Genomic DNA, 13,348 nt, shown 5'->3' on the forward strand with positions numbered 1-13,348 from the left:
ATAAGTTATATCACGAGAGTATCATAGAAAATAATCGAAAATACTTAACGTACAATTAAACAGGTCAAACGATTTTATGATGTTCAACGGTAATTGTACTAGTCTTCTCATCTGAACATTTCTTTATCTAACTAGATAGTACTGTACCGGTACTATTTCCACGCATTTTTAAAATGATCAGGTCCTCTTAATAACCGGGATCTCGCCTCCTATTTTAGACTCTAGTTGGCACTGCTTTTCATTAAGTTGAAAGTGAGCGTGCAACAATATTTGAAAGGGCTGTTCTTGCACGTTAGAGTGGGTGGTACCAGATGTTCAGATGAGAAGACTTCGTACAATTAAAGTCGAACATCATAAAATAGTTTGACGTGTTTAATTGTACAAACATCTTCTCATCTGAACATTTCTTTATCTAGCTAGATAGACGTTTAAAGAAATATTGTTGCAGAACTAAAAAGTATCTATATATATGTACATTACGCGTATACAAAAAAAAACTAATAAGAGTATATAATGTTTATGAAAAGGTGGACTTCAGAATGACGTCTGAAAAGGTTGTGTCAGAGAGGTCGCTGGTAAAACCTAGCAAAAATTTTGGACGTAGATGTCCATCCTGCGGGCTGGCGAATAGTATCTAGGGCAGTGCCTTTGAGAGCGGCGACGGAAGTGCTGGCATGACGAGTGGAATATGCAGTTTATATATCTGTGTCAATTCGCGCTGCTTGTAGAGCTTGTTTTATCCACCTACCTAATGTTTTCACCGGAGTGCGCGTATACAGCTTCCGGAAAATACTAAAAAGATAATCTTCCTTCCTTCTTAAATTCTGAGTGGCCTCGAGATAGAGGCCAAGGGTGGTAAAGATAAACAGCTGTGGCTCTTCTGTAAAAATATAAATTTCAAAATTGGGATAAATGCCATCTCTTAAGGAGGCCTTAGTAGGGTCCACCACTGTGGCCCAAACCTTGGAAGCGGTAAAATGCAGACAAGAAACACGAAACAAAGATTTTATATTCTGTGAGCTGTTGTGAGGGCCAATAAGGTAGACAATTTTAAGGTTAACATATCCAGTGAGAGCTCACTGGTAGGAGGAAGAGCCCTCAAAAACTGAAGAACTATTGCGGGATCCCAGGTTGTTAAATATCTCGGTTTTGTTGGCCTTTGTTGTTTAACCCATTTCAAAAAACGCTTTATATGAATGTTATTACCAACATCATTAGGTAGTAGTAGAGCAAGGGCAGAGCGGTGAGAATTAAATGTCTCATACTTGTGTGCCGATCTATCCAGTAAGTTTTGGAAGAAACTCAAGATTTTAACCTGTGTAGCACAGAATGGAGTTACATCTTCTTGAGTACAATAAGTCCACCACAGTTTGTGGGTGACCTGATACTCTTTTAATGTGTCTGGAGATAAGGAATTTATCATTGTTTCGATGACTGACTCTGGCAAATTTCGTTGCTTACATGCCTGCCGGAGACAAGTCCTGCCGTCAACATAAGGGAATCTGCCAGTGGGTGAACTAGACTGAAAGGAGAAGAAAGTAGTTCAGTACTAGGTCCCAAATGTATAGGATTAACAAGAACATTTTTTGGAATAGTGGGTACCACGCTTGAGTGGGCCATTCCGGAACTACCAAGATATCCTCTGCTCTATCGAAAATTATCTTATTTAAGATTGTCAATATCAGCGAAAAGGGTGCAAAATGGATAGAAAAAGCATTGGCTCCATGACAGAGTAAATGCGTCTACCGCGAGCGAGCTGGGGCTTAGAGACCAGGATACATATGTTGTGCATTATGTGGTGTAGGTAGTATGCAAATTGGTCTATCTCAGGATTACCAAATGTCGCTGTTATGGATCGATACACCTTTTGAGATAGTTCCCATTCGGTTTCTTTTAATAATAATAATAATATTTATTCCTACAGGTAACACCCAATTACAGGAATAATATCAAACTAACTAAACTAATTCATGACAGTAACTAAAAAGGTATAAATATTGAAAAAACAAAAGTATCTACAGCTAATTAAACATTAACCCAAATTAACGATGCAATTACAAATACTAACACTAGAATCAAAATTAATATCACATAAATGTGCAATTTTGTTGAATAAATTACACATAACCGACACTGGAGAGCGAACTGAGACGTTTGTACGGCTAGAATCAATATAAAACAGAACTTGTTGACGAGAATTAAGTCTAGGTACAAGTATATTAAATCTATTTAGAATATCAATGCAGTCTACTTTATTGTGAAATAAATTATATAAAAATCTGACCGCTATTACTTTTCGTCGTACAGCCAAAGACAAATTCTTTTGACAGAGACCGAGATGCATGATCTGCTAAGTAGTTATCTTTGGAACTTACGTATGCAGCGTAAATCCCGAGCTCACCACTGCCAAATCTGCACAGCTAACCTATCCAATACTTCGCTTCACAACTTTGGTTAATTATATACTATTTCTTACACTTCTACTCAGAGTTGCCAAGAATAAGAAGATCATCAACATATACTAAAAAAAGTACGCCTCTTTTCCTGAGAAAAGCCAAGACGGGCTTAGTTAACTTTGTGAAAGTAAATGGGGCTGTAGACAACCCAAATGGTATGCAAGTGAACTTATAATAGATATTTTCAAAATCGAAACGCAAAAGCTTTCTACACTTTTATCTCACAGTGCCCATATAACAATTTTTGTAAGTTTTTATTTAGGCGCTTCAGGTTTAAAATAAAGCAATTCTAAGGGCTGATAATTCTGACTTGTCCCTGTGTAGGTATGGTGGGTGTCGTGATTGTGGAGGAACTTTCGTTAACGATATTTTGTAACATGTAATCCACTCAAAGAACGAATGATCACTAGTGATTTTTTCCCCTTGACGTTGAGAGCCTGGCGCCGGTGTTCAGGTAGCCGCCCCCCTCGTTCTTTGTCCTACAGGGGGTCTAGCAGGGTGAGATGGACCCGCTTTTAGCTCCTTGCCCACTTTTTCTATTGCTTTCACTTGTTGAATAATTTCATCCAAGTTACTCCCAAATAAATGTACCTGTGAAACAAGTTCTTTTACCTACTTAGATAAAACGGGAAAAAGATAGTGTCGGGGAAGTTGGCAGTTTTCATACACTGCATCGGCAATTACCTTGGCTGACTCCGACAATGGGGTAAATAGAGCTGTTTTGGCATCAGATGATAACAGATTCTCAAAAATTCTGGTGAATGTCTGTGCATGTAGTCCTATACTTACCAGCAGCTGGTTTTGTGCTGCTATAAAGTGAGCATCCTTCTTAACATTGGACGCAGGGCAATGGTCACAACCTCAGGGTTTAACTACAGGATTTTTAATCCAGATGTTTTCGGGAGCTGAAACTTAGTTAACAGCTCTACTTTCACCTCAGGAGCCAGGCCATGTTGCAAAAAAAAGACCATCGGTTTTCCAATTGTGGTGGTAAGGTGATCTGGCATTGTGAGGGAGTGGTGGGATCCTGTCCCAAAACCGCGACGAATTCCTTAGGTAATTCCCTGGGTACTAATAGCGATAATGCCGGGGAAACACTTCCCTGAGGGGTATTGACCTCGGCATGCTGGGGTGCCGGACAACAATCAAGTGATTGCGCTGCACTGAATGGTCAAGTTTGTTCGAGGGCGAGGAACGCGAGCAGCTGCGGCGATGACCCTGGTCGGTGATCAGCCTTTACGCGTCTGTAAGTCTAGAGTCTCGCGACCGTAACAAATGTGAGCGTTTGTCGCGCTTTTGGCGTTTTTCTTTTCCCATTGTGCTAAGGAAAAAGTATTAGAACCCTAAAAATAAATAATTAACAGTACCAGAAAAGTGTCTGCAAGCGGGAACGTGGTTCGTGGAAGCGCACAAATGCAATAATGAAGCGCAGCGCCAACTAGAGTCAAAAATAGGAAGCGAGATCGCGGTTATTCAGAGGAAGTGATCAATTTAAAAATTTGTGCGTGGAAGTAGTACCGGTGCGGTACTACCTAGTTAGAGAAAGAAATGTTTAGATGAGAAGACGTTTGCACAGTTTGTACCGAAGATTCATTTTCCACAAATTTTTGAATATTTACTTCTCGTGTCTCTCGTAACTACGGAATCAAACTAATTACTTGATTTTTGGATAAAATAGATCTAACGAAACACAATAGTATATTAAGTATTAAGAACGGTAAGGGGTGTTTACTGGTCGAAGACAAAAGTTTGGAGACGGAGCGAAGCGACGTCTCCAATTTGTCTGAGACCAGTAAACCCCCTTAACGTTCGTGATACTTATACTATTTTTTGTACGACCATCAAAAGATTTGCGTCTTTTTATCAAATTCATAAATTGAAAGAATTTATATCAAACATCAACGAGGTCTTTTTTTTAATTTAAAATTTGTTACTATGGTTTCGATTAATATAAACAACAATTTTAAACATCAGTTTCCATTTTGACCGCTGTCGATTTAGATTTGATCTGGCTTGATTTCGAGTTAATTTTCTTTCCGCGACTATTAGTGAGTGATTTATTTGCTTAAAATATCAATCATGAGTGATTCTGAAAGCGAAAATATCGAAGTCGAACAAGCATGGAATTTAAAATAAAAAAAATCTTGAATGCGTGATTACTTACCGTTCAGCTGAACAGTAAGTAATTTGCTTACCGTTCTCCTCTTGGTTGTTAGTCGTAGCAACCCGTAAACTGAACTTACTGCTATGGAAACCTGTACGGTAAATGATCGAAAAAGCAATGGTCGTACAAAAAATCTATTATATCACGTCAATCGCATAGTCGATTATTAATAAATCGGGGTCTAAGGAAATAGAATATTTTGATTGTACCTATTTGTGGTCTCACATTGCTAAAAAGCAAACTCTTCGTCTCTGTCTGAAGACACATATTTGTACTTGTAGCGGAGCTTTCAAAGCGCTCCGCTAGTACCCTCTCGAGGGCGCTGTCCTCGGCAGCGCCAGTATCAACCCCACCAAGCTCACCCCCACTGGAACGCACCCCACCTGAAGCTACTTCATTGTGCAGGTACTCCCACGCATATCAACCCTGCCTATAAAAGGGCAACTCGGACGCTTTTCAGGCAGATGGAACGTCACCATCTCCACCTTAAGGGCTGCACTGTCTCGGTCCCCTTCTGGTGATCACCAGGGCTGCACTGTGTTACGGTCCCCTGCGCCGCTTCAACGACGTCATCTCCAGGGCTGCACTGTGTTACGGTCCCCTGCGCTGCTTCGACGTCATCTCCAGGGCTGCACTGTTTTACGGTCCCCTGCGCCGCTTCAACGACGTCATCTCCAGGGCTGCACTGTGTTACGGTCCCCTACGTTGCTTCGAGATCATCACCAGGGCTGCACTGTGTTACGGTCCCCTGCGCCGCTTCGAAATCATCTCCAGGGTCGCACTCTCTAGGTCCCCTGTGCCGCATCGCCGACGTCGTCATCTCCAGGGTCGCACTCTCTAGGTCCCCTGTGCCGCATCGCCGACGTCGTCATCTCCAGGGTCGCACTCTCTAGGTCCCCTGTGCCGTATCGCCGACGTCGTCATCTCCGGGGTCGCATTCTCTAGGTCTCCTGTGCCGCATCGCCGACGTCGTCATCTCCAGGGTCGCACTGTCCAGGTGCCCTGTGCTACATACATCGCCGCCGTCATCCCCTACGACGCTCTGAGTCCTAGGAGCCGCTACCATCCCCGACGAGAATTGCCACCACTTCGAAAACCCATACCCATATTTTGCTTTGTATTGTTTGTTTATTATCAATAAACCGCTGAGCTACCATAAATCTGTCGCCCTAACGTGGGGCCTCGAACAAGGAAGGATACCACATACTTAAATATCATATATTATTGATAGAGCGTGGGAAAAATATACTAATACATTGCGAATGTATTTTGTAAGTGCACAAAAGATGCAACATATTCAGGTTAAGTATAAAATTCCTGAAGATGATTTGATCGCACTTTGAAGTTAGTTGCAGCCATGTGGCTACAAAGTGGGAAGTAAGATTTAAGAACTTCTAAAAATGATTTCACTTCCGTTGTACTAGTTGGAGCAGTAATATCAGTAATGCTTTGTCTCATTACTCAGTTTTATGCAATCTGCTTTTATGTACAAGATGACCTACATACTGGAATTGCATAATCCTAGAAAAACTTACATTTCTCACTTGGGGCATTTAAATGACATTTTTATGGATTAATAAACCTGTGTCAAGTTCTTAAGGTGCTCTGCATCCCTCTAACTTTAACACTGTTACATTAATTAATAAATAGTCAATTGGCGACTTAAGTTAATATATTATTGTGTAAGAAACAAAATCAAAAATTATAACTAATTTTTGTGACTCTTCAATTAATAAAATAAAAATATGTTTTCCTGTGACACAAATTGATTGTAATTTGCTTTGTAAAAGTTATTTCTAAAAATGCTACTTCCTTTAATGTTAATCTGCGTTTGAACTTACTGTGCATCAAAGAAGCATATAAGTGCATCTGATCGGATTAACTCGAAAAAATTGCATTACTTATCCGCAAAACTTGTTAAATACTTACATAAAACATCGACTTTACATACACAAAATCCTAAGTGCAGCCTACGTATCTTCTAAGCTAAGATGGGCCTTTCTTGTTATGAGCTGACATTTTGAGAGGCTTCATCCAATCTGCATCTTTACAATGTTGTAAAAGTTATTGAGGGTGCACACGGCAAGGATAAGCCACGACCCAGACCACTCGATTGGATGAAATGTGATTTGCCAACGACCAAAAGGAGACCTCTTGTAAGAAACGCTATCGGCAACGGCTTACATGGCCCGGGGCGAAACTACCCTTGCTAGTGTTAAACCTCGAGAACAAAGCAAGAGGGAAATGACATTAAAGTATGGTGCCCTCGGCCTTACTTTGAACATATTGTTTTGACATAAATCAACCGTGTCTTACTTATTTGTAGCTTTGTTAATTTTATAAGGTGTATATGAGGTTGTGACATGATTTGGCCGATTAAAACAATGATTTTCCGGAAATAACTATGTTGCAATAGAGTCGATTTGATGAAGTAATGTATAATTTAATTTAAATTTTAAACATAGGTATGTACATAAAATGTGCAGCTTAACAACTGTAGCTAGTAGAATAGGATGAGATAATAGTGAAAAAGACGAGTTGTTATAGAAAAGGTTCATATTTTGTTTAAATTTCACGCCAAAATATTTCTCTGTTTAAGGCATAGTAAGTATACTTTGTATATTCCTCTTCAAAGTTCACATGCAAAAGGACGGTAAGTTAAAGTGCAACTTTTACACTTACATAACTTTATTCTATGGTTTGTTGGTTTACCCTACGCCCAGTTTCTGTTTGCTCACATAAATACTCGTATGTCCACTATTTTTGGAGACATACTTATTTATTTTATGAGGTTAATATACTTTTTTTGCTAGAAAATGCCGCGGATATACAAAATTGACACAACAGAGTTAATTCTGATTCAAATTTGTTAAGAAAAGCTTTTGCCCACGTCAAGATATTGGAAAAATACAAAAATCTTGATAAATTAACACTCGAAGATGAATGAAAACGATCGATCTACATAGTTGTTTGCATCTGAAAAGTATGGGATGATTTTTTAAATTTCTACTCTAGTTACCCTGACGCTAACGTCCGCAGTGAAACGTGTTGAGTAACTTGAAGTTTCAAATTTTGTGAAAGAGTGCTTATGCCGAGTTAATGCGAAGCTACCCTGAATTATCCGCCTCAAAATCTAAAAAACTATTTTAGGACAGAAAATATTACTCGCCATGCAGAAAGCATGATGTATTTATGGTTGTGATTAAATAAGATTTTCTTACTATCCCATCAATATCGAAATTATAGCTTCTAAAGATTAAACATGTAAAATACTACTTCCCATCTAAAATCTACGCATAGATATTAAATTTATTCAATTAAAAAAAATCACTGTAGTGTATGTACATTATCTCAAAATTCTCGTTTCGAATTCAAAACTTTCAAACTAGAAAATTCTAGTCCTTGTTCACTTTAATCTATATACCTAAGTGTTTATGGGATTATGCGAACCCGTAAAGAGGAAGCGGAGAAGCCTAATGCCTCTCCCTCTGCGTGCCCATAATATTTTTGCGTGCTAACTTCATGTAATTATTAAAAATTAATGAAAGTAAACTAAGGAACAATTTGTTCCTCAAGTCTTAGAACGCAATTGTAATGAAATAATTTATTAAGTAAGTTTGTGGAAGTACAAAGAAAAATCGACAAATTTATCATTCCTGCTGTGGAACGTATCAACAACTTGGGCCAAAGGAAATTTGTCGAAGAAGACATATTTTTAATAAACAACTAATTTAGAAACGTTTCCGTTTTTCTTTTAGAACCAATTTTTTTTTTGTTTTTTGTAAAGAAACTGAATTTAACATTGAATTGTTCATAACTGTGTAAGTTCTTCTAATATGGAATTGTATGAAAACCTTAAAAAATAGTTTAATTTTGTACATGAGCGCTGTGTCTTCTTCATGACTCCTACGTATCTTTTCGTAACAAACAGTGGACAAAGTGTATATATTAACAAAAACTTTCACAGCGAAAGTTAATTTCAAAATAGTATGCCTTTGTAAGATCTACATTAACGCTTTCATACTTTTACTAACCCTTCCGCCTCTTGTTTCTTGCTTATAACCAATTTTTAAGTGCAAATATTTAGTTGGTAGATCCGTAATGATTTAGTCGATGAAAAACCGAGGGTTTGGAAGTTAAATTACAGAAATCCTGTTTATAGCGTTTATTAGCTTAACCGAACAAAACACTCTTCAGTTGTTGACGGAACATCGATCGCTAGGAGCTACAAAGAACGATTCGATGCAACACTGCAGAATTTCTACTTCATTTAAATTCTAACCGGTTTCACAGAAAAATTACAATTATCATAATGAAATACGCGTCCTCCATTTATAATCACTCCTCTGTGAGTGCATGATTTAATCACCATTCTCCACTGAGACTTACCTTAGTCGGCACTAAATAACAGCAATGAAGATAGTCATCGTAAACTAAATTTGTAGTATTGCAAAAATTATGCAATAACTTGGTAATAAAGTATTTACTTTAAAATTTCAGCTGGGCATTTCTGAGCGGTATATGGGAAAGCTTTTAAATTAGTTTATATGAAAATCGGTAAACAGAACAGAAAAGCTAATGATTTCATTGCAAAGATATACATATTTTAATGAAAATACAGCCTTATTATAATATTGTTACAAAAATTGCATATACGGCACATTTTGTAACATATTTTCTATATTTCAAGTGTTGTTTTAAAATTGATAAATAGATTAAATACTGTTGCCTATTAAATTATAACTCTGCGATAAAATTAATTTGTAAGTTAATGTGCTCGACTACACAATTATACCTATTTACCTATTGATTAAAGCCAGAATTGAACTACGCTTTTATTAAATTGACAAACATGCTAATGCGTTAAGTAAAAGGAAATTGATATTTATTTATATCTAAGTATAAATACAACAACTAAGTTACAAAACACAGAAATCAACTAAATATAAAACTGCCAAACTCTTCTGCCACACATGGCAAACAAACATTCGCAAGTGCAATCTTGGCCGCAGCCCAAGTATCGACATCTAAGATTTATAGAAAATTCAACTCTGATTGGTCCGTTGAAGGGAAGTCACTTTCGACCACACGCAGTGACTGAAACGGTCTTGATTACAACCGCATGTTTTTTTAAAGCAAGAGACACAGCTCTTCTACTAAAATTAAAAAAAAAAAAGATACGTGGAGCGTACTTACAACAGTAAGAAATGCTGGTTAATTTCGTGAATAAATTGAAGTTTAAATTGTGGTTTGAAAAATTCACACTGGATCTAGAATCTTCTGCCATCACCCGTGCAGTTAAACTCGAGTGTCAGAGACCAGTTGAGTGCAGAATTACAATTAGATTAAATTTTTTACTGTTCTTATTCTTTTGACGTATTCAAACTAAAACTTCTGGAAATGGAAAGGGAAGATATATGTATTTCATCTGATACAGACACAACTGCATTCCTTTTTAAATTGACTAGGAATAATACCATTTAAAAATCAATGACTTGATGTACGCTCTGAAACATCCTATTCTGTCATGTTGGATTTAAACGTCTTTACCGCTGTATGTCAGTTGTTTGTTGTTTGTTGGCGATTTTATTAGATAAATAATATCCGAAGCTACTGACATTTTATATGTGCGTTCGAAATATCGTTTAGATCGTCAGACTAATCAAAATTTGTCTAATGATGCCATTAACAATTTTATAACCTCGTTATAATATACTAAACGGGAGACCTATTTTTTCATCCTCTAGGGGTCAATCAAACTAAAAACAAGTCGAGTTATCGATTCCTTAACAGTGGCGTTAAAAAATTGTTCTGGACATAGAAATACTGTCCTTAGTCACATTGTGCCAAATTTTATTGTCAAATAACACACATGTAAAGAAAATAGAAAGAAATACAACATTTCAGTAATACAACAGCATTTAATTTTTTTTCAAACCGCTTTTATGCTGAAGTTTTCTCTAAAATGATTCTTTCTATATTTAGTTTATTTAAAACAAAAATACAACACAATATTGTTTTATCTATACTATATCAATAATACAACCTGTGTTCTACTACATGCAAACGACTTGTATTATGCTTCTTTACGAACTATATTATTGAACCGCAGTTATACAGAAAAAAGCAAATAATAAAAATGCCGCTATTTATTTATTCTGTAAAACCGTTTTATTGCTGTTGAGTTTACACATTCGTGTTTGCATGTAATTATAAGTCAACAAAGCTAAATCAAAGCAAAAAATTTTCAGAAAGATCAAAAGCAGGGAACAATTTTAACTTAACTGCTAATTTAGAATCTTTACTAACATTGTCATGAATAATGAAAAAAGTCATCTGTACATTAATAAACAATAAACACTCTAAAATTTAACAATAGTTCCTGTACACTTTGAATATAATTTCTCCAGTGCTTACAGTCGCATTATTCTCTTGCCATTTTTTATCAAGTATCGCTCTGTTAAACTAACTAAATTTGATTCCTTAACCACGTTTTAAAGTTTTCACGTTTCATTTCTCAAGCTTTGTTTTTGATGCACGCAGCCATGAAGCGCCACTATTGTGCAAAATCATAAAGCGTTTATTCACATAGCTCCTGGTCTCTTTACACATTTTGAATATCTCTACCATGATTTGCAAGAATTGCCTTTTGAGTAAATCTCGTTGCATCCAGAAATATGATTCAACGAAGTATATTTCACTCTATTCATATTTACCAAAGAACTGTGTTCTCAGCTAACTAATTCACGGTCTCTCTATTAATAGGTGCAATTGTTGAATTTGTAATAAAATCCTACTGACTGCACGATCAGTTTAGCAGCTAATTTGTTGGTTGTCGGTCATCATCAGGCAGTGGATGGATTTAAAGACAGATTAAAATAGTAATTCAACTTAGGATTAAGCTTACAATCAAAGAATACAATTATTGGCTGTCAAATTGTTAGGGTGAAAACGCAATCATCCAAATTCGAACAAGGGAAAATGAGTCTCCTACAAGCAAGCTAATTTGTTGTTCTAGGTTGTTAAAATTGCAGATATCTACATTTGTTTGTGAAATGTCTGATTTTGCAGTCTGTAGTGAGTAAAATATTCACTACTCGTACTAGTTTGTGTTGGTGATCAGAGTGAATTATTTTTATAATTTGTCTGATTGTCCCTTTCTCGTTCAAAATTCTGGACTAAAGAACAAAATAGACTGGCGTTAAGAACTCAGTAGCGTTCCTCTCATAACAGATTAATGTTTTCATCCATAAGACAGAAGTAGGCCGATGAAATATGGTGCAAAGATAAATTTATAGACATAACAAAACAAAAATGGTTGATTTTTTTATCAATTTGTTAATCAACTATGTAAAATGCGGTCAAACGGAAATCAGAAAAACGGGGATTGCAATGTGTTCAAATTTGCAGATAACAGTATTATACAGAATTTAGAACAAAAAAACTGCACGATAAAATTTTCGTTTCTGACATCACTTTGTTTTCCGAGATTACAAGGTCATCTGCTAGGATTAAACAAATGTTACCTCTGACATTTTTAATTAATACAAATTTTCATCTCATTTTAGTTATAACGTCAAAAACATCTTGTTTTGCTAATAAAATAAAAGTTTGAGTTTAAGAAAATCTACTGCGGTTGTTGAAATTAATTAGGAAAATTAAATTCTTTTTTAAATATACGATGTAAATCATTTAATAGTTAGAAAATAACAAAGAAAATACAAGTGGGTAACACATTTCTTTGAAAATATTTTTATTCATGATTTTAGAAATGAAACTGAAAATGTCGTTTATATTAATAACGACTAAAATGATAAACAATAACCGTACTTATTAAAATGGAAATTAATTTAAACATTGAAAAAATTATTTTTAACAAACTAAAATATATAGGATGACCTGGAAATTTGTCAGTAAATTTTGGGCTCCAGAAGTATTGGAAGGGTTTGATGTTGAACTTTGGGAAGGTAACAGAATTTACACAGCTTTCGATTTCGAGTTCCAATATCGCTGCGAAAGACCGCCGAAAACAATGTCCAATATACGAACGCGGTTACTTTAATTTTAAAAAATAAATGTTGCAGTTCGACAAGGCATTTTCGAAAATGTGTTAATTCCAATTAGCTATGTTGAACATTTATCGTTTTTGTAGAAAATGAAGTATGAAGTGGTTTGAGAGAAATGTACTGCCCTATTAAATTTAAGACCGTCTTTTCTTCATTTCCTACAATTGTAAATGATCTTTGCATATTTCTTTTAAATGACATAACAGTTACAACAAACCTTGAATGCAAGTCTTGAACGGTTGTTTTTACTTCCTGAGCGTATGAAAACATAGGTCTCCGTCTTCATCTTCGGTGGTAATTTTTGGACGTCTTGTGCATGGTTTTAGTAGTATGGACCCAAATTTTCAATTTTTCTCTTCATCAATAAAACGGTACTTTTGTTGGCATACAGTTTATTAGCAATAGCTTGAAGTTAAGCGAAGAAAAATGTTGCTGTCCCGGTGGGAATCGAACCACACATCGCCCACTTGCCGGGCGGGTGCCTTGACCACTAGGCTACAGAGCGGTTTATCTTTCTTCGCTTACCAACTTATTATTGTACCGCCACAAGCTTTTAGAGGCACTTCTGAAAACCAATTAAAGGCATTTTGACAATTGAATACCAATGAAGCAGCTTGCTACATACTGATAAAATTTTAGGTGTACCAGTTTTATACCGTAAC

At 36.3% G+C, this 13,348-nt stretch overlaps 1 protein-coding gene across 2 annotated transcripts in view; it reads left to right on the plus strand.

Annotated features, from left to right (window-relative positions):
- Stg1 (stargazin-like protein) overlaps window positions 1-13,348 on the plus strand; it is an 810,143-nt gene that overhangs the window by 139,614 nt on the left and 657,181 nt on the right. The window lies entirely within an intron of this gene.

Source organism: Zophobas morio, unplaced genomic scaffold (genome assembly GCF_036711695.1).
Source record: "Zophobas morio isolate AGI-343-1 ecotype UQ-CSIRO unplaced genomic scaffold, CSIRO_AGI_Zmor_V1 ptg000006l, whole genome shotgun sequence".
In the NCBI taxonomy this organism is placed as follows: domain Eukaryota; kingdom Metazoa; phylum Arthropoda; class Insecta; order Coleoptera; family Tenebrionidae; genus Zophobas; species Zophobas morio.